At 44.3% G+C, this 26,908-nt stretch overlaps 1 long non-coding RNA gene across 1 annotated transcript; it reads left to right on the top strand.

The window, feature by feature from the left end:
* The first annotated feature begins 333 nt into the window (after positions 1–333).
* On the top strand, positions 334–25,467 carry LOC310800552. The gene is made up of 5 exons (XR_014553884.1): positions 334–513; positions 7,093–7,228; positions 9,416–9,486; positions 21,928–22,070; positions 24,850–25,467. It is a non-coding gene; the product is annotated as an uncharacterized lncRNA (long non-coding RNA).
* Positions 25,468–26,908: the final 1,441 nt, after the last annotated feature.

Below are 26,908 nucleotides of genomic sequence, written 5' to 3'. Positions count from 1 at the left end.
AACACTCTGAGTTAGTTATTAACGTTTGAGGAGAACCACGACGAGGGATTTCACATCTTCTGACTTTTTGGACGAGAGAAATGAGCCGACTGAAGCAGGAGAATCCTGATTTGTGAAAGGTAAGAGAAGTAAAAACGAGGCTCTCTGGTTTTTGGACCATTGATTGAGGAGTTGAAAGTGATTCTCATCTAAAGACTAATGTAACCCTGGGTAGATTTACAGGCATAATTGCAGACGCTCCCTAAACGTTTTTTTCTTTGTTGGTAATTGGGAGACACTCCCTAGAATAATCACCACACGGAGGTTCTTTCTCTTCCGCACTGGCCACACACTGCCAACACAGCAGAGTGGGCTCCGTCTAGTAAGAAAGGCAAATAAAAGAGATGAATAAGAATTGAAGCAAGATATAACTGAACAGTTTTGACAAGATAACTTGAGGAAAGTTGATGGGATCAACGTGGGAAACCATAAGATTTCGACTGACTGTTTTATTTGTGTTTGCTGATCGTCCTGGTGAGTCGACATGAGTTGATTTCCTGCTGGCATGATTTCACCTGCGTGAACCGATTGTAAAAGAGATGTATTCTGATGTCAAACCAGCCAGGATATTGTAATATTGCACTTTATGTTCATATGTTTATGGTGGAAGCCACAGTGGTTACCGAAGTGTTTACAGTTGGCTAATTAACCGTCTAGTAGTGTTAGGGTTGCCAACATTCCATCCCAGCACACACACACGCACGCACGCACGCACACACACACACACACACACACACTCACACACACACACACACACACACACACACACACACACACACACACACACACACACACACACACACACACACACACACACACACACACACACACACACACACACACACACACGACGCTCTGTGCAGCTGTGCCTGCCCCCTGTCATCAACTGAGGGGTCCTAGCGCCCTTCGTGTTATCTCATACAGCACACAAACACACAGGCAAGCAGACAGACAGGTCACAATATATATGCCTCTTCCCTTAAACCCGGGACAAGTGGCGTCCCGTACCGGACACGTCTCTTTTGACCCAAATACGGGATGTCCCGGCTAATACGGGACTGTTGGCAACCCTAAGTAGTGTAAACAACACTGTGGGCTTGTTCATAGCTGCTCACTAAGTTAGAGCTGCAACTATCGATTCTTTTAGTAATCGAGTATTCTACCGAATAATCCATCGATTAATCGAGTAATCGGATAAAACCCTTTTTTGTGTTTTCAAAGGCTTATCGTAAATATACACCAAAAAATAAGATAAATCTCTTCAAATAAACAACTACATTAGTTTCTTTCTTAGAAAAAACAACATTTTTATTTTTAAATTGCATAGAACTGGCAGTGTCATCTTTTCAACCTGACGTTTGAGTTCTTCCAGTGTACAGCAACCGTTAAATAATATGAATGAATGGCTTACTAGCTAGTTTACATCGTTCATTTACCTTACAGCTGCATGAGGCAACTTCACACATTGCTGCTTCCAAATGGCAGCGGGAGATAACTGAAACATTTGAACTTTAAGACCCAGAAATCCTGTAATGTGATGTCAGTAAACTGTGCACAAGCACGCTGGTCGCTGTATGATAGCTTCACAACAAAGGAAAATGGAAGAGTACCGTAAATTCCGGACTATAAGACGCACCGGTGTATAAGCCGCGGGACCAAAATTGACTATTTTTTTCTTCTATAAGCCGCACCGGACTATAAGCCGCGGGTGTTTTGATGTTTAATTACCATATGAAAGGGTTCGTGCACAGAGAGGAATGTCGGGAAAGCGATGGCTGTTTGGGGAAGCTCCCATTTATTAACATTTCAACAAAACAAAACAAAAGTCAGGTCACTAATCCCCAGACAAAATCACACAACAATAGGCTATATGTGCAGCAAACCTGTAACCAGAGAAGTCAAGTCACTAATCCTCGTCTTCCTCTTCTTCCTGCGTACTGAAACCACCAAAGTCCTCATCTTCAGTGTCGGAAACGAACAGGTTCAGGGTGGCTTCGTCAACCACTCTCCTCTCTCCTTCAGGTGCCATGGCACGAGTCCGATACCTCACGAGTCCGACACCTCACGAGTCCGAAAAAAGAGGCTAACTTCCCCCAGACCCTAACCCAAAACCTAACCTCTCCCACCCCCACGCCTAAACCTAACATCCCCCAGACCCTAACCCAAAACCTAACCTCTCCCACCCCCACGCCTAAACCTAACCTCCCCCAGACCCTAACCCAAAACCATGAGGTGTCGGACTCGTGAGGTATCGGACTAGGGGGCAGTCCCCGCAGCATCATCCTCTTCATCCCGCAGCAGTCCAGCGTTTTGGAACCCGTTGGTAATTGTGGATGTTTTCACACTCCTATAATATTCCGTGATCTTCCTTTGTGTGAATTCGCCGAAGTTTGTGATTTTCTCCTGGTAGTCGGGAGGGAGTTGTTCAGTAGTTCTCCCCCGGACGGACAGTCCCTTTTGCCCAGGTTACGCGCGGCTGCTCTGTTTGATCGGCGGCTGCTCTCTTTTAATGCGAGATTGACTGCTTTCAACTTGAAAGCTGCCTCGTGTGAATTTCTGCGTACCTTCCCCATGGTAAGTGAGAGTGTTGCTTCTGCTGCTCGTCTTGTTGTGAATATTCCTTGATCTTCCTTTGTGTAAATTCGCCGAAGTTTGTGATTTTCTCCTGGTAGTCGGGGGAGGGAGTTGTTGCCCGAGTGGCCGTTTGCTTACCGTAATTACCATATGTAAGTGGTCACGCACAGAGGGGATTGTCGGGAAGAGATGGCTGTTTGAGGAAGCTCCCATTTACCGTATTACAACATTTCAACAAAACAACATAACACAACACCACCGTTGTTTATTTTTACAGTGCACACAGTGTCCGCGGTGTGGTGAAAAGAGGGCAAGAGAGGAAATTAAAACAGAAGTGGATTTATAGTTAGAAAGAGTGCTAAAAAAGAGAGATTTTTTTTTTTTTTTTTTTTTTTTTTCTGAAAAAATCCATAGATAAGACGCACCGTTATATAAGCCGCAGGGGCCAAAAAACGGGAAAAAAGCCGCGGCTTATAGTCCGGAATTTACGGTACACACATTAGTGGTTTATATTGGAACACTTTCAAACTTGCATGCAAAAAGGGGGAAACCACAACCAAGTTAAATTGTAGAAAACTGTATTTATTAACTCAAGGAAGGTAATTGCACATATTTACTGCTTTAGTTTTTAACATGAACCAGTGCTTTTTTTTCTTTTTTCTGTCATTATTGAGCGAGGTGACGTAATCTGGGCCTTGCCTTGCTAAGCAGTGCCTAAAAAATAAAATAAATCAAAATAAATGTCTCTACACATACTGGTGTGTATTAAACTAGTGTCTTCTTCAGCTCAAGTCCAAGTCAAGTCCCAAGACTTTGAGGGCTGATTTTTTTATATATAAAATATTGGAAAAAAAAAAAATCCAAGTCCCTCACAACACTCTCTCTCCTTCACTGCCTACTTTCTTTAGCCCTTCACCACTTCACTTCCTCTCTCCTTCACTGCCTACTTCCTTTAACCCTTCACCACTTCACTTCCTCTCTCCTTCACTGCCTACTTCCTTTAACCCTTCACCACCTTACTTCCTCTCTCCTTCACTGCCTACTTCCTTTAACCCTTCACCACTTCACTTCCTCTCTCCTTCACTGCCTACTTCCTTTAACCCTTCACCACTTCACTTCCTCTCTCCTTCACTGCCTACTTCCTTTAGCCCTTCACCACTTCACTTCCTCTCTCCTTCACTGCCTACTTCCTTTAGCCCTTCACCACTACAGTGTACCTGAACAAGATAAAAATTTGACACTGTTAAAGACTTTTACATTTGAGCGCGGTGAGTGACGTAATCTGGGCCTTGCCTTGCTAAACAGTGCCTAAAAAATAAAATAAATAAAAATAAATGTCTCTACACATACTGGTGTGTATTAAACTAGTGTCTTCTTCAGCTCAAGTCCAAGTCAAGTCCCAAGACTTTGAGGGCTGATTTTTTGATATATAAAATATTGAAAAAAAAAAATCCAAGTCCCTCACAACACTCTCTGGTGTAACCTTTTAAAGTAATGCGTGGTTGCAATGAAGAAACGTGAGCATATCGACATGCTCAGCACTGAGGCTTGCCCTGCGCTTTGATGCAATGATTCCTGCTGCAGAAAACAGGCGCTCTGATGGCGTAGATGTTGCTGGAATGCACAAGAGGGACTTTGCCAGCATTGCCAGCGTTGGATACCGTGCTGCGTTTGTTTTCCACCATAACAGCGGATCCTCCTTTTTGGCCAGGGCACGTTCTCCAAAATACATCAAGACCTCCTTCTGCACAGCTTGGTGTAACTGCTGCTGCTCATCCTCTTCATCACTGGTGCTGGAGTCTGATCCCAGTATGTTATCGAGGAAGGATGGTGCATCCTTGGCAGTGGCACGTGCCCCTGTGTCGCCGTCTTCTTGTGTTGTGCCGGAGGGCGGAGCCCTTTGTTCCCTTTTGGCAGCAAGTGCCATGGTTTGCACTGTGCTTTGGACCTTGAAGACTACGTCATCAGGCAAGATCTTCAGTTTTCTATACCTGGGGTCCAGAGCAGCAGCGAGCAGGATGGTGTTTGGCGATTCAGGGTTAAACTTAAATAGTTCTTGGTTTGTTTCCCATCGTGTTGCGATCTCTTGTACCACATGAGCCTGGAATGCCTTTACTGGTGTAGTCTCAAAAGCAATACTCTTGATGGACTTCGTAAGGCCTTGCACCATCTTTGGAAGAACAGAGATAGTAACATATTTTTCACCACTCAGAAACTCGGTAGCTCCAACAAATGGCTGAAGGCCCTCGCTCAGCTCCCCAATCAGGTCCCACTGTTCGTTCTTGAGGTCAAGGTAGTGCTTCCCTCTCTGTGTCACTGCTGGGTCGGAGAGTGTAGCAGCCACTGGCCACCTTTGATCCACCAGCCTGGATAACATTTTATGAGTAGAGTTCCAGCGAGTACTTACATCTTGCACCAGCATTTTTTCATCACTGGAGTGCCCTGAGCCCATTTGCTTCTGCTTAGCCTTTAGCTTGGTGCATGCCAGTTCACTTCTCTTGAAGTGTTCGACAAGGGATCTTGAAGCACCCACAGTCTTGGAGATAGCTGGGTTGCTCTTGAGACCAGCCTGCACCACCAAGTTTAGGGTGTGACCTGCACATCGCACTGATGCCCATCCATGTTTTTTCCCCAGAATGGCCACAGCTGATATGACATTGGACGCGTTGTCATGGACAACAGCTTTGATCTTCTCTGGTGGAATTTCGAATTTGGCAATAACCTCTTCAATCCACTCTGCAATATGTGCACCCGTGTGTCTCTCTTCAAGGGGCATGGTTGTAAGGCAGTGGGACTCCATTTCCCAATCCTCTCTCAGAAAGTGACACGTCACCCCCATATAGGCCTCTGTCGCTACACTTGTCCAAATGTCAGTAGTGAGTGCCATCATGTTTGGCGTCTTAAGCCTCTCGATCAACTTGCCTTTGACCTCCTCATACTTTTTCTCCATCTTATTGGTAAAGAAGGTCCTTGAGGGAAGTGTGTAGTTCGGGTTGAAACTCGCAATCATCTTTCTGAATCCTTTATCTTCCACCATGGACAGAGGGCGCATGTCTGTCACAATCATATTCAAAATGCTATTGCTGAACTCAGCTGCTTGTTCACTTGAACATGATGGACCCGTCCTTATAAAGCTGTCCATTGTACGCTGTGATCCGCTGAAAAAGAGGTGAAATAATAATTAATATTGATATTTATTAGGTAAGTTCATAACAAAACTGGAGAATGCGCATTTACACACCCTAGACCTGTTGCCTATTATTGACACAAATATCAGAATAGCAAGATAACAGGTCAGGTGGTGTAATAATTGGAGCCTAAAATGCACCAATTAAATAGTTGTTTGCAATCATCATGAGAAGAGTCGACCGGTCTAGGGTGTGTAAATGTATGTACATTCTCCACATACACACTCTTTCTCTCTCACACACACACACTCACTCTCTCTCACACACCAACAGGCTAGTGTGATCACACACACAGTCACACACACAGTCACACACACACACACACACACACACACACACACACACACACACACACAACGCTGTTAAATTAGCCGCTAACGTTAGGTTAACGTTAGGTTGAGCTAGCCACATCTAGCTAGCCACATCAAAAAAATGCAGCGTGAATGCACTTACTAATAGTCATATTGGCAACGTGGCAAGCCAGCAGCACAACTACTACTAGTCTTAATATCAAGTAGCAATCATTAGCATACACATTAGCGTTGTGTATAGTTAACGTTACGTTAACGTTACCTTGCTCCGCTCGAAGTAGATGCGCTGGTGGATGTGTAGACTGGGTGTTTACGGTTCAGGTGCTGCAGCATTGACGACGTACTGTTGTGAAATGCAAGTATCGTCTTACAGTACTTGCACACCACTGAATTCGTGTCCTTTTTCAGCGTGAAATGATCCCACACTTTAGATAGTTTCGGTCGCTTTTTCGGCCCTGGTTCTTCCTCCCTTCCCGGCTCCTCCTGTCTGCTTTCACCGTCGCCTCGTTCCATTTTGCGGGGTCCGCTCGCTAGTCGCTATAGCTGCTCTCTGGTCTGTCTGTGTCCTCACGTGTTTACACAGGAAGAGCGCTGTGCCACACCAGTAAGCGTCCGTGAGAAACAGTCTCTCTAAATGCCGTGTCGAGGCGAATCATTTTGGCCTCGATCAATTTAAGTATTCGAGTTATTCGAGGTACTCGAGTAATCGCGACAGCTCTACACTAAGTAAAGCTACGTTACGTGGTGCATTGTGTGTACCAGTTGACCAAACTTTTGTTGCTGCTGTAGAGCATTGTGTTTGAAGCATGTTTAGATAACAGCTTGTGAATATGAGTTCATGTGTAATGAAGATTTGTTCAAAGAAGAGAAATGCAAAACCAGTTGGGAATTGTAACCATTGCTGTGATATCTGTGTTAATAGTTGACAGTATAAAAAAAGAACTAGACTATTGATGACTGTCTTGCACACTTGTGTGCAGGCTGGTTTTTTTCTGTGGATTCTCTCCTGGAAGGATTCTGTTAGAGGGCTCCGCCGTTCCATTCATCTGGACCAAGATCGCTGTCCTCGCTGTCCTTGCTGTCCTCACAGTTGTGAACATCGCCAGTGGATTCATAGTAAGCTACCGTTCCAACGGGAGGGGTAGGACCTACCTGGAGCATTGAACTATTTTCTTTTACTGAGATCTCAGGGTGTCTTATTTTCTTTTATTTTTATACTTGTTTATTTGGATCCAACCGTACCGATTGTGAATGTGGGGTATTTCAAGGGAAAACCCCACGCTGTTCTTTTAACACAGACCAACAACCCAGTGATCAAAGATGACAGACTCGAGTTTCAGGTTTTACTTGCTGCAAGGAGAGTGTCGAGCGGCACACCTGCACGACTCCAAGACACTTCTGCTCTTCACTCTCCGTGCTCAGTCTTTTATTCAATCCAACTAGTGGTTACATAAGAAGCAACATGAGGAACTGGTCCTCCCAGTTCCTGCTATGGGAAACTGCACGTACGCATGTTCTCATCACACCCTAAAGACAGTTGAACGTATATACCCTGTGGCTGGGCGAGCTGTTAACTGTAACTGCCGATGGGGACTTCCTCATTCTAAAACTGACAAGTGAACATCCATTCGCATAGTTTGAGGTCGTCTCATTTTGCAGAGACACACATGAATGTTCCATTCTAGCACAGGCTGTAAAATATATATAGGACATAGGTCACAGTGCAGTACAGCGTTCAGTTTAGCAGAGTGGCAGAGGTCACATGTTTAAGCAAATTGAAAATACTTCATTTAATCTCCAACATTGAACTAATCTGATTCAGAGACTGAACCAAGTCCATTGTCTTGAACGAACAATAACAGTGTTTATTTTTGAATGAATCACAATCGATGAATACAATTTATTTTTCTCTATTATTACTATAACTAAATTGGTGTCCTGTGTCTCATTGTGGGGTGAAGGTCTTAAGTGTCTTTAGCAATTATAAGGGCATCCACTACCGCCAAATTCGTCCCAGAACTTATAGACTACTGAGAACAAGGTAAACAGTAGGCACATTGCCTCCTCTCCTAGTAGAAGGTTACATCACCAAGGTGAATGGCATATCATCCTCGCTATCAAAATCACTCATATTTTCGTTCGTGTATTCTATTTGTTGTGTCTTCACTAACAGACCGGGAGAAATAAAATACCCCCAAATAACAGCTGATCTGCGGAGTAATCCAGTGCTGCGGCTTTGTGCAGGCTTTTAGCGGAGGAATACAGTAGTTGTACGGTTGGGAGAAAAAGCAGTGCCGAATGAAACTGCTGTTTTGCGGAAAAGTAAAGCGCTGAAAATTGTCAAAATAGAGCGTGCATGTACACAGATATCGATTTGTTTAGGTGGGCGTTGTTTTAGGTGTTTTAGGTGGCTAAATTACGTTTTAGTTGTTGACCCCACGTACTTACAGAGAAAAGGCTGGTTTGGCGGCTGCTCTGAGTGCCGGGTCTCGTTCCACAATGCGCCCAGCCTCCAGAACACTGTACCTAATTAAGTTAGTGTATCGAACTAGCTGATAGGACCCCACTTCAAACAAACCAAACTATCCCTTTAAGTCTGGAAATACGAGTCATTTAGTGCTGCTGAAGTCCACAGATGCAGAATTAAGGGTCTAAGATCACATCTGATCCAAATATTACCATATCATTATCCAAGTGATTTTGTAGATAAACAGTTAGCCCCACCCCCTTAAAAAACAAACAAACGATGAGCCGCTATTTTGAACGGCTCTCAGAAAGGAACGGAGCCATAAGATCCCCTTCAAAGAGCCTTGATTCCATCACTAAATTGAAGCTGTAGGCTCATGTGGAGGCAGAAACCGCTCTTCAAACAAATGACTGATGTGAATAAAAGCGGTAACTTTAGACAGTCCTTCAGTACCAAACTAATATCCAACCCGCATTTTGAGTCTGACAGTAAAGCTGCTTTGAATGAAGTGAATGAATGAGGAAACAGGTGTGTATGGTGCTGTAAAATCTGGAGCTGTCCATATTGCATTGTGATTGGCTAGTTGTTACAAACCACGCCTCTTTCGTGGGCACAAGCTCATGTGCACGAGCATTTTATGCGCACGAGCTCAGCTGGACAGGGAAAAGCTAAATTAACAGAAGCAGCTGATAACCTCCTTCATGGTATAATTTAGCTCCATTGTCTGGTTAAGTCAGTCCAGTCCAGATCAAGGCAACAGATCCTGGATCTCTTTCTCTCCATTCATAGTACAGGCCCCCTGTCTTACCGTCTGTCTCTGTTTGATGATGTCACAGTTGTTTGGCGGGAGGAGAGACACCTGGCAGAGGAGGAGAGGAACGTTGTCAAGATGGATTCTACAGAAGTGGTGAGAAAAAATATATCACTGATGTTGCAAAAACACACACACACACACACACACACACACACACACACAGTCTCTCTGTCCTGATTCTTTCTTTATATCTCTTTATGGAAACAGAGGGACACCAGTGGATCCAGACGTCACCGCTGTGATCAGTGTGACAAAACATTCACAACACTTCAGCTGTTAAAGCGACATCAGAGAGTTCACTCAGGAGAGAAGCCTTACTCCTGTCAGGAGTGTGGGAGCTGTTTCAGTCAGTTAGGTAACCTAAAAACACACCAACGCATTCACACTGGAGTTAAACCCTACAGCTGTGACCAATGTGGGAGCAGCTTCAGTCAGTTAAGTGACCTAAAAAGACACCAACGCATCCACACTGGAGTTAAACCCTACAGCTGTGACCAATGTGGGAGCAGCTTCAGTCAGTTAAGTGACCTAAAAAAACACCAACGCATTCACACTGGAGTTAAACCCTACAGCTGTGACCAATGTGGGACCAGGTTCAGTCGGTTAGGTAACCTAAAAACACACCAACTCATTCACACTGGAGTTAAACCCTACAGCTGTGACCAATGTGGGAGCAGGTTCAGTCATTTAGGTAGCCTAACAACACATAAACACATCCACACTGGAGTTAAACCCTACAGCTGTGACCAATGTGGGAGCAGCTTCAGTCAGTTAGGTAGCCTAAAAACACACCAACACATTCACACTGGAGTTAAACCCTACAGCTGTGACCAATGTGGGAGCAGCTTCAGTCAGTTAGGTAGCCTAAAAACACACCAACACATTCACACTGGAGTTAAACCCTACACCTGTGACCAATGTGGGACCAGGTTCAATCAGTTAGGTCACCTAAAAAGACACCAACACATTCACACTGGAGTTAAACCCTACAGCTGTGACCAATGTGGGAGCAGCTTCAGTCAGTTAGGTAGCCTAAAAACACACCAACACATTCACACTGGAGTTAAACCCTACAGCTGTGACCAATGTGGGACCAGGTTCAGTCAGTTAGGTCACCTAAAAATACACCAACGCATTCACACTGGAGCTAAACCCTTCTACTGTGTCCGCTGTAAGAAAATGTTCAGACACTCAAGTACAGTGAAGAAGCATCGCTGCATCTAACCTGCTGAAGAGCGCCTCCACTGTCTGCAGCGGGAACCAGCTTCTCTCTGTCCAATAGACCCTTTTCGCGGGGGCCATTTTCTGTGGAAAAGGAAGGGTAAACGCAGGTGCAAGCAAAACACTAATGAGGGTTTCCAACTTCTCAACACTCACGTGACTTTTCGTGACGTTTCTCTTTTAGTCTAATCTTTTAGAAGCTTAAAATTGTTTAAAGCCTGACGTTTCTGACACCCCAGCAACCCCCCCCCCCCGTGCCTCGTTGTTGTTATTTCTTTGTTTTTGCTCAAACCGAATGTTTTATGGTCACTCACAGTTCAGTAGGTCACATGATTCAGTAGGTCACGTGATTCAGTAGGTCACATGATTCAGTAGGTCACATGATTCAGTAGGTCACCTGATTCAGTAGGTCACATGATTCAGTAGGTCATGTGATTCAGTAGGTCACATGATTCAGTAGGTCACATGATTCAGTAGGTCATGTGATGCAGTAGGTCACGTGATTCAGTAGGTCACGTGATTCAGTAGGTCACATGATTCAGTAGGTCATGTGATTCAGTAGGTCATATGATTCAGTAGGTCACGTGATTCAGTAGGTCACGTGATTCAGTAGGTCACATGATTCAGTAGGTCACGTGATTCAGTAGGTCATATGATTCAGTAGGTCACGTGATTCAGTAGGTCATGTGATTCAGTAGGTCATATGATTCAGTAGGTCACGTGATTCAGTAGGTCACATGATTCAGTAGGTCACATGATTCAGTAGGTCACATTATTCAGTAGGTCATATGATTCAGTAGGTCACATGATTAAGTAGGTCACATGATTCAGTAGGTCACATGATTCAGTAGGTCATATGATTCAGTAGGTCACATGATTCAGTAGGTCACATGATTCAGTAGGTCACGTGATTCAGTAGGTCACATGATTCAGTAGGTCATGTGATTCAGTAGGTCACATGATTCAGTAGGTCACATGATTCAGTAGGTCATGTGATTCAGTAGGTCACGTGATTCAGTAGGTCACGTGATTCAGTAGGTCACGTGATTCAGTAGGTCATGTGATTCAGTAGGTCATATGATTCAGTAGGTCACGTGATTCAGTAGGTCACGTGATTCAGTAGGTCACGTGATTCAGTAGGTCACGTGATTCAGTAGGTCACGTGATTCAGTAGGTCATATGATTCAGTAGCTCATGTGATTCAGTAGGTCATATGATTCAGTAGGTCACGTGATTCAGTAGGTCACGTGATTCAGTAGGTCACATGATTCAGTAGGTCATATGATTCAGTAGGTCACATGATTCAGTAGGTCATATGATTCAGTAGGTCACATGATTCAGTAGGTCACATGATTCAGTAGGTCACATGATTCAGTAGGTCACATGATTCAGTAGGTCACATGATTCAGTAGGTCATATGATTCAGTTGGTCATATGATTCAGTAGGTCATATGATTCAGTAGGTCACATGATTCAGTAGGTCACATGATTCAGTAGGTCATATGATTCAGTAGGTCATATGATTCAGTAGGTCACATGATTCAGTAGGTCATATGATTCAGTAGGTCACATGATTCAGTAGGTCACATGATTCAGTAGGTCATATGATTCAGTAGGTCACATGATTCAGTAGGTCATATGATTCAGTAGGTCACATGATTCAGTAGGTCACATGATTCAGTAGGTCACATGATTCAGTAGGTCACATGATTCAGTTGGTCATATGATTCAGTAGGTCACATGATTCAGTAGGTCATATGATTCAGTAGGTCATATGATTCAGTAGGTCATATGATTCAGTAGGTCACATGATTCAGTAGGTCACATGATTCAGTAGGTCATATGATTCAGTAGGTCATATGATTCAGTAGGTCACATGATTCAGTAGGTCACATGATTCAGTAGGTCACATGTTTCAGTAGGTCATATGATTCAGTAGGTCACATGATTCAGTAGGTCACATGATTCAGTAGGTCACATGATTCACTAGGTCACATGATTCAGTAGGTCACATGATCCAGTAGGTCACATGATTCAGTAGGTCACATGATTCAGTAGGTCATATGATTCAGTAGGTCACATGATTCAGTAGGTCACATGATCCAGTAGGTCACATGATCCAGTAGGTCACATGATTCAGTAGGTCACATGATTCAGTAGGTCATATGATTCAGTAGGTCACATGATTCAGTAGATCATATGATTCAGTAGGTCATATGATTCAGTAGGTCACATGATTCAGTAGGTCACATGATTCAGTAGGTCACATGATTCAGTAGGTCATATGATTCAGTAGGTCACATGATTCAGTAGGTCACGTGCCTGTTCAGCTCTATAGGACTGAACGATACCGACATGTTTTTTTTAAACTGTGATTATTTGACATTTCTTGGAATAAATCTTTTAGAAGCTTAAAATTGTTTAAAGAAAAGTGATTTTGTTGACAGTGGGCAGGATTTATGGAGTTAAATGTTTTGTTCCAGCTTGGATCAAACTCTCTGAAGAAATGTATTGCTGTGTCTTGCATTTTGTTTTCTAATAATTGTCCTGTTCATCTCTAACTGTCCAACCAAACATGTAAGAAATAAAAGTTCAATGACAGCAAAGTGTGATTTATGCAGAATTATTTTGAGTTCTCAGCCATAACTCTTGACATCAGATTGCTAGAATGTAACCAACAATGTAAATAGGCATTAATGCAAAGGTGATGATATAGTTTGGATGGAGAGAAACTGTGATGGTCAAGTGTCTCATTTGTGATTAAACTGGACTGTACATAACCAAAAAGATAGGTGATATGAGAGTTACAGCATAGACCAAAGGCTTTCAAAGTGGGAGGTGGGCCTCCCCAGGGGGACTCCAATTAGTTTCAGGGGAGGCTCAGTGAATGGAAGTGAAAACATACATTACATTAGTTATTACATCAGTCATTGAAAGGAGATCACATCATGTGTGTGATTTGGTTAAAGACATGTTTCAGAGATGCAGTAATACTGGGACATTTTACTGTTTTTCCCACTTTCCCAGAGTCAGAAACAAATAAATGCCTCCAGACAAACAGACATATAGTTTATAGTCTGAAGCTGACTTGTCTCAATTGTTGAGATGGTGATGGGGGGGGGGCACACAGCCTCAGTCACACACATTATCTGATGGTGACTGTTTTTATTTATTTGGAAATCTAACATTTATTTTTTGAATGACTGAGATAGCTCTCTCAGATCAAAAGTTATGAGTATCTGTTCTGTGTTTAAAAGTAAAATGTGTGAGAAATGGCTTTAGTTTGAACATTCCACAACATTCTATTTTCTACAGGGGCATTGGAGCAATGACAGGATCTCAATCTGACAACTAACGGTGCCAGGAGGCGGAGCCTGTGGGACGACGTTAGGGCCCAAATTCCCTCTGATTTATATCTGTGTTTCCTCAACGACACAATGAATCCTGTGAGCTCACAGGTTATTTTGGTTTGCTTGAATAAGTTATGCATTTTTCATTCCTGTCTCCTTATCTCCTAATCAAGCTACACGAGGCTGTGTTTTTTATTCATATGGATTCATATGGACGACCTTTCAAGGTACCTACCAGGCATTTATTGGGAATTTGCATTCATAATCGCTCCCTCCCTCCGCTGTCATAACTGCTTCAGTGGATTCTGAAAAGGAGTTAAACCAACTGAGAGACCAAAAGGACCATTTATACAGAGCAGTCGACTCAAGTCGACTCCTGATTCTTCTAGTTTCCTGCTCTGGTGTCTTTTAAGGAGGTCTATTTAGAGTGCTATAGAAATAGCATTTTAGCAAAGTGTAAAGAGCTGCCCTGCAGGTGACCTAACGGAGACAGATTTTTTAATTAGGTCAAACTAAATGTGCAAAAATGGCTAATTAGTGGCCAAAATGAATGAACACAGGCTCAGCACCATGGAGAGCTCCATTCGTTAGCTAACGATGGAGCTCGCCTGAGTGGAGTTGGAATCGAGTAATCAACACGTTTTTAAGAAAAAAGTCAAAACCTGGAGCTGGTTGCACAAAACACCTGAAGTTAAGATTTCCCTTAAAGTCCGAGTTAAGGCTTTCATAAAATAAAATTGGTTGCACAAAACACCCTTACAGGAAGTCTCCTTAAGGTGAAACATTTGAAGGAAACAGGAAAAGATGTAAGGGTTGTAACAGACCTGGGACGGACCAGGGCTTTGAACACGGGACCTTCTTGCTGTGAGGCAACAGTGTTAACCACTGAGCCACCGTCATGTCTTACATCTTTGCTGTCATGGTTTCAAGGACCACATTGGAAATATGTATGTGATTTTATTGTGTTATCCTTGAAAATTATTTGTTAAGCGATTATTGCTTTCCAATTATTAATATTGTCAAATATTTAGTTAAAATTGGCTAAGTGGTGTCTGTGGTGGCAGTATCAGTCACAATTGTGATGTCATCAGTGATGTCACTCGCGCAACTTTGATTGCCCAACTGTGATCTCACTCAGGCAGTTGTGAGGTCATCAGTGATGTCACTCGAGCAGCTGTGATGTAGTATGTATGAGCCGATGTGCACAGTTGCACGATGGCGCCTACTTTCCACCGCTACTACCTGCGGTGGAAATGATGTGTTGAGCCGGCCCTGGACACCTCCATCACTGGCAAAACAAAGGCTTGTCTCCATTGAAGGGCGTGCTGTACGTGCTAGATGGACCAACACAACCACATTGGCTGACCTGTGACCAATCCCAGTGGAGGAATGGATTGCCACCCCACAACAACCTGTGACCAGGCTGGTGACCAGCATGAGGAGAAGGTGCCAGGCTGGTGTGGCAGCAGTTTGTGTGTGTGTGTGTGTGTGTGTGTGTGTGTGTGTGTGTATGTGCGTGTGTGAGAGAGAGAGGTATCAAATATCCTCCCCAACAGTTGTCACCCCCAATCACCCCCAACACCCCTCCCCATGCAAGAAGTAGGTCAACACACACACACACACACACACACACACACACACACGTCAGTCAGTCAGTCCACTCTCCACACAGGACACAGAGTGTTTGACTTCTCTGCAGAGAAACTTGGACTTTGGACTTTAACACTCTGAGTTAGTTATTAACGTTTGAGGAGAACCTCAGACACGACGAGGGATTTCACATCTTCTGACTTTTTGGACGAGAGAAATGAGCCGACTGAAGGAGGAGAATCCTGATTTGTGAAAGGTAAGAGAAGTAAAAACGAGGCTCTCTGGTTTTTGGACCATTGATTGAGGAGTTGAAACTGATTCTCATCTAAAGACTAAGAAGTAAAATTTGAACTTGGGACTGTTTGGAAAACCTGCATGTCACTTCTACACTGCTGATATGAAGGATTATGGGATTTCCAAATGCAAAATCAGATATAGTATCAGAAAAACATTTCCTACTGTAACGTTACTCGGAGTCATAAACTTTCCAACTTATGTGGTGACCTTTAAACTTCTCCACAAGGCAAAAAAGACAAAGCTTCATCAGTCAACAGTAAAGTATGTTCACCAGGGTTCACACCAAGGTGGAAAAAGCTTATTAACGGGTGATGAGGCAAGAAGCGTCTTATTTGTGTCGTGAAAACTCGCATCACACCTCTTCCTAACGGTCCCTGTAAGAGTTGTTTTTTCTTTGTGTGTAGATCCTGCTGCTGCGGATTTCACTTAAATGCATAAAATAAGGTCTGTGTTTAACAAAAGTTTATGGGAACGTGAATTAGGGTTCAGCAGGTTCATCTTCACAAACGTGAATAACTTGTATCGACGTTTTCCCTGATGAAACAAAATGGCCGCGATTTCTGGTCGAGCCTACAAAAATACATCATCCCTGCGGTACTCTATTATCTCCGCAAAGCAGGGGCGTATTTTCCACTGGGGACAGGGGGGACATGTCCCACTCCACTTTTCAAAACCTAGCTTCTGTCCCCCCCACTTTTTAAACTATTGGCTCTTTGCTATGAACGAAGGGAACCCAGTCCTACTTGAGAGTCGTTCTTTTTATCGTTTTGCCCAAATTTCACTACGTGCGCTCCCCACCACACACACACACACACACACACACACACACACACACACACACACACACACACACACACACACCCTCTGCTAGTTCACTGAGCAGGGAGGATAGATGCACTCTCTAATTGCTAGCAGCACATGCTGTAACTGGCCTGGGTGGGCGGACTCAGCAGATAGCGGCGGCTGTGGCTCAGGAGGTAGAGCGGCGGGGTCGTCCACTAATCAGAAGGTCGGTGGTTCGATCCCCGGCTCCTCCAGTCCGCATGTCAAAGTGTCCTTGGGCAAGACACTGAACCCCGAATTGCTCCCGATGGCTGTGCCAGCACCCTGCGTGGCAGCTGGCCGCCCTCGGTGTGTGAATGGGTGAATGTAGGCACATTGTAAAGTGCTTTGGATAAAAGCACTATATAAATGCAGTCCATTTATACCATTTACCAGATACTCAACACTTTTTGTCTGCTGAAAATCAATATAAATTAGCTGTGTTCTTGATGAATCCAGGTCAATGTCCTGACATTTACTGTAAATCTGAGTAATTCCTCATCTCTTTTCACATACCTATGCAGTTCCATACAATCCAAAAAGGCAAAAAAGCCAGACTCACATTTCCCTCTCTTTCTATTGGCACAGCTCTTGATCAGTGACGTAGCTGCCTATAGGCCCCTCCCAGCCAAAGTTTATAGTGCCTGCACAACATGCTGGTCCTATGGAGTGTGGAGAATGTTTATAGTGCCTGCACAACACGCTGGTCTATGGAGTGTGGAGAATAGTTTATAGTGCCTGCACAACATGCTGGTCCTATGGAGTGTGGAGAATAGTTTATAGTGCCTGCACAACATGCTGGTCTATGGAGTGTGGAGAATAGTTTATAGTGCCTGCACAACACGCTGGTCCTATGGAGTGTGGAGAGTGTTTATAGTGCCTGCACAACACGCTGGTCTATGGAGTGTGGAGAATAGTTTATAGTGCCTGCACAACATGCTGGTCCTATGGAGTGTGGAGAATGTTTATAGTGCCTGCACAACACGCTGGTCTATGGAGTGTGGAGAATAGTTTATAGTGCCTGCACAACACGCTGGTCCTATGGAGTGTGGAGAGTGTTTATAGTGCCTGCACAACACGCTGGTCCTATGGAGTGTGGAGAATAGTTTATAGTGCCTGCACAACATGCTGGTCCTATGGAGTGTGGAGAATGTTTATAGTGCCTGCACAACACGCTGGTCTATGGAGTGTGGAGAATAGTTTATAGTGCCTGCACAACATGCTGGTCCTATGGAGTGTGGAGAATGTTTATAGTGCCTGCACAACACGCTGGTCTATGGAGTGTGGAGAATAGTTTATAGTGCCTGCACAACACGCTGGTCCTATGGAGTGTGGAGAGTGTTTATAGTGCCTGCACAACACGCTGGTCCTATGGAGTGTGGAGAATAGTTTATAGTGCCTGCACAACACGCTGGTCTATGGAGTGTGGAGAATAGTTTATAGTGCCTGCACAACACGCTGGGCCTATGGAGTGTGGAGAATAGTTTATAGTGCCTGCACAACACGCTGGGCCTATGGAGTGTGGAGAATAGTTTATAGTGCCTGCACAACACACTGAGCCTATGGAGTGTGGAGAATAGTTTATAGTGCCTGCACAACAAGCTGGGTCTATGGAGTGTGGAGAATAGTTTATAGTGCCTGCACAACACGCTGGGCCTATGGAGTGTGGAGAATAGTTTATAGTGCCTGCACAACAAGCTGGGCCTATGGAGTGTGGAGAGTGTTTATAGTGCCTGCACAACACGCTGGTCCTATGGAGTGTGGAGAATAGTTTATAGTGCCTGCACAACACACTGGGCCTATGGAGTGTGGAGAATAGTTTATAGTGCCTGCACAACACACTGGGCCTATGGAGTGTGGAGAATAGTTTATAGTGCCTGCACAACAAGCTGGGTCTATGGAGTGTGGAGAATGTTTATAGTGCCTGCACAACACACTGGGCCTATGGAGTGTGGAGAATGTTTATAGTGCCTGCACAACACACTGGGCCTATGGAGTGTGGAGAATAGTTTATAGTGCCTGCACAACACGCTGGGCCTATGGAGTGTGGAGAATAGTTTATAGTGCCTGCACAACACACTGGGCCTATGGAGTGTGGAGAATAGTTTATAGTGCCTGCACAACACACTGGGCCTATGGAGTGTGGAGAATAGTTTATAGTGCCTGCACAACACACTGGGCCTATGGAGTGTGGAGAATAGTTTATAGTGCCTGCACAACACACTGGGCCTATGGAGTGTGGAGAATAGTTTATAGTGCCTGCACAACACGCTGGGCCTATGGAGTGTGGAGAATAGTTTATAGTGCCTGCACAACACACTGGGCCTATGGAGTGTGGAGAATAGTTTATAGTGCCTGCACAACACACTGGGCCTATGGAGTGTGGAGAATAGTTTATAGTGCCTGCACAACACACTGGGCCTATGGAGTGTGGAGAATAGTTTATAGTGCCTGCACAACACGCTGGGTCTATGGAGTGTGGAGAATAGTTTATAGTGCCTGCACAACATGCTGGTCCTATGGAGTGTGGAGAATAGTTTATAGTGCCTGCACAACACGCTGGGCCTATGGAGTGTGGAGAATAGTTTATAGTGCCTGCACAACACGCTGGTCCTATGGAGTGTGGAGAATAGTTTATAGTGCCTGCACAACACACTGGGCCTATGGAGTGTGGAGAATAGTTCATAGTGCCTGCACAACACGCTGGGCCTATGGAGTGTGGAGAATAGTTTATAGTGCCTGCACAACACGCTGGTCCTATGGAGTGTGGAGAATGTTTATAGTGCCTGCACAACACGCTGGGCCTATGGAGTGTGGAGAATGTTTATAGTGCCTGCACAACACGCTGGGGCTATGGAGTGTGGAGAATGGTCGAATAGAGAGAGAGATTTGTGGAGCGTTTTGATTAGAGTGCATAGTGTAAATTGTCGTGTGTTTTGTAGTATTTAGTAGTTTAGGTTTAGCTTTAGTTTTAGAGTACGTCAGATAGCCTAGGTTGTGTTTGTTTGTAAAAAAAAATCATCTGTTTGTTTGTTTGTTGAGTTTAGTTTAGTTGAGTGGCCAGGGACAGGTTAGGTTAGGATAGTATAGTCATGGGTGGAAAGTGTTGTGTTCCCGGGTGCAAAAGCTACAGCGGTGTGCGGTGGATCAGTTTCCCAGAGACTCTGACATCAGGCTGGAGTGGCTGCGACAACTGGGCCTAGCAGCTCCGCTGCCTCCAGAGGGTGTTTGGCTGCAATCCTGCATTCCCCCCGGATAGTTTCTCTAACCCACTGCCCCAGTAGGGCAGCGCCGGTGTCACGGCCTCCACCAGCAATACGCTGTGATGTTTTATGTGAATATTTCGGCTTGTTAGAATGCATTTCAAGAAAAACGGGCTACGCCGCAGAGTGCAGTTTCTGAGCATGAAATGCATTCAAGGCAAGGCAACTTTATTGACACAACACATTTCATAGAAGAAGTAAATTCACTGACTATTAAAGCAGATGGATGGCACCTTGTGTTACGATGCACATTATTGAATGACATTAGGTCTGGAAAAACGAGTCATTTAGTGCTGCTGAAGTCCACAGATGAAAAATTAATAAGGGTCTAAGATCACATCTGTTCCAAATATTACCATATCATTATCCAAGTGATTTCGTAGATAAACAGTTAGCCCCACCCCCTTAAAAAACAAACAAACGATGAGCCGCTATTTTGAACGGCTCTCAGAAAGGAACGGAGCCATAAGATCCCCTTCAAAGAGCCTTGATTCCATCACTAAATTGAAGCTGTAGGCTCATGTGGAGGCAGAAACCGCTCTTCAAACAAATGACTGATGTGAATCAGAATCAGAATCAGAATCAGAATCAGAATGACTTTAATGATCCCCGGGGGGAAATTGGGACAAGTTACAGTAGCTCGCTCACAGAACACACATAGCATAAAATAAACAGTAGTAAATGCAATGCAAATGCAATATTAAGCAATAAGCAGAAAAACACAACATAGCATAGAATAACTAGTAAATGCGATAGAAGCAAAAAATAAGTAGAATGTCTAAGTAGCAAAATACAAAATACGTAGAGTAAGTATACATTCCGTGTCAATTATCATTATTGCACCCTGGACTATATTAAGTCGGCTTGCCCTATACGTTACATGTGGCTCAGCCAGGCACAGTTAACCTATCGGCTGGCTCAGTCTCAGGGAGACTGAGCGTCTCCGAGGTGCTCTTTTAAGAGAGGCATTCAATAGACCAATGGCCACAGGCAGGAATGATTTCCTGTGCCTCTCCGTATTGCATCTAGGTGGAATCAGTCTCTCACTGAACGTACTCCTGTGTTTGACTAGCACGCCGTGGAGTGGGTGCGAGTCATTGTTCATGATCGTAGCCTGGACAACGTTCTCTTCTCTGACACCGCAGTCAGAGAGCCCAGATCCAGCCCCACAATGTCCCTGGCCTTACGGATCAGTTTGTTGAGTCTGTTGGCATCCGCTGCCTTCAGCCTGCTGCCCCAGCACACAATAGCATACAGGAAGGCACTAGCCACAACCGACTCATAGAACATCCTCAGCATGGTCCGGCAGACGTTGAAGGACCTCAGCCGTCTCAGAAAGTAGAGACGGTAACTAAAAGCGGTAACTTTAGACAGTCCTTCAGTACCAAACTAATATCCAACCCGCATTTTGAGTCTGACAGTAAAGCTGCTTTGAATGAAGTGAATGAATGAGGAAACAGGCGTGTATGGTGCTGGAGCTGTCCATATTGCATTCTGATTGGCTAGTAACTAGCCAATCAGTTGTAACAACTAGCCGCTAGTTGTTACAAACCACGCCTCTTTCGTGGGCACAAGCTCATGTGCACGAGCATTTTATGCGCACGAGCTCAGCTGGACAGGGAAAACCTAAATTGACAGAACCAGCTGATAACCTCCTTCATGGTATCATTTAGCTCCATTGTCTGGTTAAGTCAGTCCAGTCCAGATCAAGGCAACAGATCCTGGATCTCTTTATCTCCATTCATAGTACAGGCCCCCTGTCTTACCGTCTGTCTCTGTTTGATGATGTCACAGTTGTTTGGCGGGAGGAGAGACACCTGGCAGAGGAGGAGAGGAACGTTGTCAAGATGGATTCTTCAGAAGTGGTGAGAAAAAATATATCACTGATGTTGCAAAAAGACACACACACACACACACACACACACACACACACACACACACACACAGTCTATCTGTCCTGATTCTTTCTTTATATCTCTTTATGCAAACAGAGGGACACCAGTGGACCCAGACGTCACCGCTGTGATCAGTGTGACAAAACATTCACAAGACTTCAGCTGTTAAAGCAACATCAGAGAGTTCACTCAGGAGAGAAGCCTTACTCCTGTCAGGAGTGTGGGACCTGTTTCAGTCGGTTAGGTGACCTAAAAACACACCAACGTATTCACACTGGAGTTAAACCCTACAGCTGTGACCAATGTGGGAGCAGGTTCAGTGAGTTAGGTAGCCTAAAAACACACCAACGTATTCACACTGGAGTTAAACCCTACAGCTGTGACCAATGTGGGAACAGGTTCAGTCATTTATTTAGCCTAACAACACATAAACGCATTCACACTGGAGTTAAACCCTACAGCTGTGACCAATGTGGGAGCAGGTTCAGTCAGTTAGGTCACCTAAAAACACACCAACGCATCCACACTGGAGTTAAACCCTACAGCTGTGACGAATGTGGGAGCAGGTTCAGTGAGTTAGGTACCCTAAAAACACACCAACGCATCCACACTGGAGTTAAACCCTACAGCTGTGACCAATGTGGGAGCAGGTTCAGTGTGTTAGGTAGCCTAAAAACACACCAACGCATCCACACTGGAGTTAAACCCTACAGCTGTGACCAATGTGGGAGCAGCTTCAGTGAGTTAGGTACCCTAAAAACACACCAACGCATCCACACTGGAGTTAAACCCTACAGCTGTGACCAATGTGGGAGCAGGTTCAGTGAGTTAGGTACCCTAAAAACACACCAACGCATCCACACTGGAGTTAAACCCTACAGCTGTGACCAATGTGGGAGCAGGTTCAGTTTGTTAGGTAGCCTAAAAACACACCGACACATCCACACTGGAGTTAAACCCTACAGCTGTGACCAATGTGGGAGCAGCTTCAGTGAGTTAGGTAGCCTGAAAACACACCAACGCATTCACACTGGAGTTAAACCCTACAGCTGTGACCAATGTGGGAGCAGGTTCAGTCATTTAGTTAGCCTAACAAGACATAAACACATCCACACTGGAGTTAAACCCTACAGCTGTGACCAATGTGGGGGCAGGTTCAGTCAGTTAGGTGACCTAAAAAAACACCAACGTATTCACACTGGAGTTAAACCCTACAGCTGTGACCAATGTGGGGGCAGGTTCAGTCAGTTAGGTAATCTAAAAACACACCAACGCATCCACACTGGAGTTAAACCCTACAGCTGTGACCAATGTGGGAGTAGCTTCAATCAGTTAAGTCACCTAAAAACACACCAACACATTCACACTGGAGTTAAACCCTACAGCTGTGACCAATGTGGGAGCAGGTTCAGTCAGTTAGGTAGCCTAAAAACACACCAACGCATTCACACTGGAGCTAAACCCTTCTACTGTGTCCGCTGTAAGAAAATGTTCAGACACTCAAATACAGTGAAGAAGCATCGCTGCATCTAACCTGCTGAAGAGCGCCTCCACTGTCTGCAGCGGGAACCAGCTTCTCTCTGTCCAATAGACCCCCCCCCCCGTGCCCCGTTGTTGTTATTTCTTTGTTTTTGCTCAAACTGAATGTTTTAAGGTCACTCACAGTTCAGTAGGTCACGTGATTCAGTAGGTCACATGATTCAGTAGGTCACATGATTCAGTAGGTCACATGATTCAGTAGGTCATATGATTCAGTAGGTCACGTGATTCAGTAGGTCACATGATTCAGTAGGTCACATGATTCAGTAGGTCACGTGATTCAGTAGGTCACATGATTCAGTAGGTCACATGATTCAGTAGGTCACATGATTCAGTAGGTCACATGATTCAGTAGGTCACATGATTCAGTAGGTCACAGGTCGGCTTGGTTCCAGCATTAATACTCGTTACATAAGGATTTTTCAAAATGTCCAGGGAGAAAATGAATGGGGAACTTACATCACGAAAAGTCACGTGCCTGTTCAGCTCTATAGGACTGAACGATACTGACATGTTTTTTTTTTAACTGTGATTATTTGACAAACTTTTTTTCTTGGAATAAATCCTTTAGAAGCTTAAAATTGTGAAAAGTGATTTTGTTGACAGTTGGCAGGATTTAAATGTTTTGTTCCAGCTTGGATCAAACTCTCTGAAGAAATGTATTGCTGCGTCTTGCATTTTGTTTTCTAATAATTGTCCTGTTCATCTCTAACTGTCCAACCAAACATGTAAGAAATAAAAGTTCAATGACAGCAAAGTGTGATTTATGCAGAATTATTTTGAGTTCTCAGCCATAACTCTTGACATCAGATTGCTAGAATGTAACCAACAATGTAAATAGGCATTAATGCAAAGGTGATGATATAGTTTGGATGGAGAGAAACTGTGATGGTCAAGTGTCTCATTTGTGATTAAACTGGACTGTACATAACCAAAAAGATAGGTGATATGAGAGTTACAGCATAGACCAAAGGCTTTCAAAGTGGGAGGTGGGCCTCCCCAGGGGGACTCCAATTAGTTTCAGGGGAGGCTCAGTGAATGGAAGTGAAAACATACATTACATTAGTTATTACATCAGTCATTGAAAGGAGATCACATCATGTGTGTGATTTGGTTAAAGAGATGTTTCAGAGATGCAGTAATACTGGGACATTTTACTGTTTTTCCCACTTTCCCAGAGTCAGAAACAAATAAATGCCTCCAGACAAACAGACATATAGTTTATAGTCTGAAGCTGACTTGTCTCAATTGATGAGATGGTGATGGGGGGGAAGGAGGGGGGGGGGGGCACAGCCTCAGTCACACACATTATCTGATGGTGACTGTTTTTGTTTATTTGGAAATCTAACATTTATCTTTTTGAATGACTGAGATAGCTCTCTCAGATCAAAAGTTATGAGTATCTGTTCTGTGTTTAAAAGTAAAATGTGTGAGAAATGGCTTTAGTTTGAACATTCCACAACATTCTATTTTCTACAGGAGCATTGGAGCAGTGACAGGATCTCAATCTGACAACTAACGGTGCCAGGAGGCGGAGCCTGTGGGACGACGTTAGGGCCCAAATTCCCTCTGATTTATATCTGCGTTTCCTCAACGACACAATGAATCCTGTGGGCTCACAGGTTATTTTGGTTTGCTTGAATAAGTTATGCATTTTTCATTCCCGTCTCCTTATCTCCTAATCAAGCTACACGAGGCTGTGTTTTTTATTCATATGGATTCATATGGACGACCTTTCAAGGTACCTACCAGGCATTTATTGGGAAATTGCATTCATAATCGCTCCCTCCCTCCGCTGTCATAACTGCTTCAGTGGATTCTGAAAAGGAGTTAAACCAACTGAGAGACCAAAAGGACCATTTATACAGAGCAGTCGACTCAAGTCGACTCCTGATTCTTCTAGTTTCCTGCTCTGGTGTCTTTTAAGGAGGCCTATTTAGAGTGCTATAGAAATAGCATTTTAGCAAGTGTAAAGAGCTGCCCTGCAGGTGACCTAACGGAGACAGATTTTTTAATTAGGTCAAACTAAATGTGCAAAAATGGCTAATTAGTGGCCAAAATGAATGAACACAGGCTCAGCACCATGGAGAGCTCCATTCGTTAGCTAACGATGGAGCTCGCCTGAGTGGAGTTGGAATCGAGTAATCAACACGTTTTTAAGAAAAAAAGTCAAAACCTGGAGCTGGTTGCGCAAAACACCTGAAGTTAAGATTTCCCTTAAAGTCCGAGTTAAGGCTTCCATAAAATAAAATTGGTTGCACAAAACACCCTTACAGGAAGTCTCCTTAAGGTGAAACATTTGAAGGAAACAGGAAAAGATTTAAGGGTTGTAAACTCCACACAGAAAGGACCTGGGACGGACCAGGGCTTTGAACACGGGACCTTCTTGCTGTGAGGCAACAGTGTTAACCACTGAGCCACCGTCATGTCTTACATCTTTGCTGTCATGGTTTCAAGGACCACATTGGAAATATGTATGTGATTTTATTGTGTTATCCTTGAAAATTATTTGTTAAGCGATTATTGCTTTCCAATTATTAATATTGTCAAATATTTAGTTAAAATTGGCTAAGTGGTGTCTGTGGTGGCAGTATCAGTCACAATTGTGATGTCATCAGTGATGTCACTCGAGCAACTGTGATTGTCCAACTGTGATGTCACTCAGGCAGTTGTGAGGTCATCAGTGATGTCACTCGAGCAGCTGTGATGTAGTATGTATGAGCCGATGGGCACAGTTGCACGATGGCGCCTACTTTCCACCACTACTACCTGCAGTGGAAATGATGTGTTGAGCCGGCCCTGGACACCTCCATCACTGGCAAAACAAAGGCTTGTCTCCATTGAAGGGCGTGCTGTACGTGCTAGATGGACCAACACAACCACATTGGCTGACCTGTGACCAATCCCAGTGGAGGAATGGATTGCCACCCCACAACAACCTGTGACCAGGCTGGTGACCAGCATGAGGAGAAGGTGCCAGGCTGGTGTGGCAGCAGTTTGTGTGTGTGTGTGTGTGTGTGTGTGTGTGTGTGTGTATGTGCGTGTGTGAGAGAGAGAGGTATCAAATATCCTCCCCAACAGTTGTCACCCCCAATCACCCCCAACACCAACACCCCTCCCCGTGCAAGAAGTAGGTCAACACACACACACACACACACACACACACACACACACACACACACACACACACACACACACGTCACACACACACACACACACACACACACACACACACACACACACACACACACACACACACACACACGCACACGTCAGTCAGTCAGTCCACTCTCCACACAGGACACAGAGTGTTTGACTTCTCTGCAGAGAAACTTGGACTTTGGACTTTAACACTCTGAGTTAGTTATTAACGTTTGAGGAGAACCTCCAGACACGACGAGGGATTTCACATCTTCTGACTTTTTGGACGAGAGAAATGAGCCGACTGAAGGAGGAGAATCCTGATTTGTGAAAGGTAAGAGAAGTAAAAACGAGGCTCTCTGGTTTTTGGACCATTGATTGAGGAGTTGAAACTGAT

This window comes from Poromitra crassiceps (genome assembly GCF_964638095.1).
Source record: "Poromitra crassiceps genome assembly, chromosome: 30".
Lineage (NCBI taxonomy): Eukaryota > Metazoa > Chordata > Actinopteri > Beryciformes > Melamphaidae > Poromitra > Poromitra crassiceps.
Note: the sequence above shows the minus strand (reverse complement) of the source record. Positions and strands in the feature narration are given on the sequence as shown.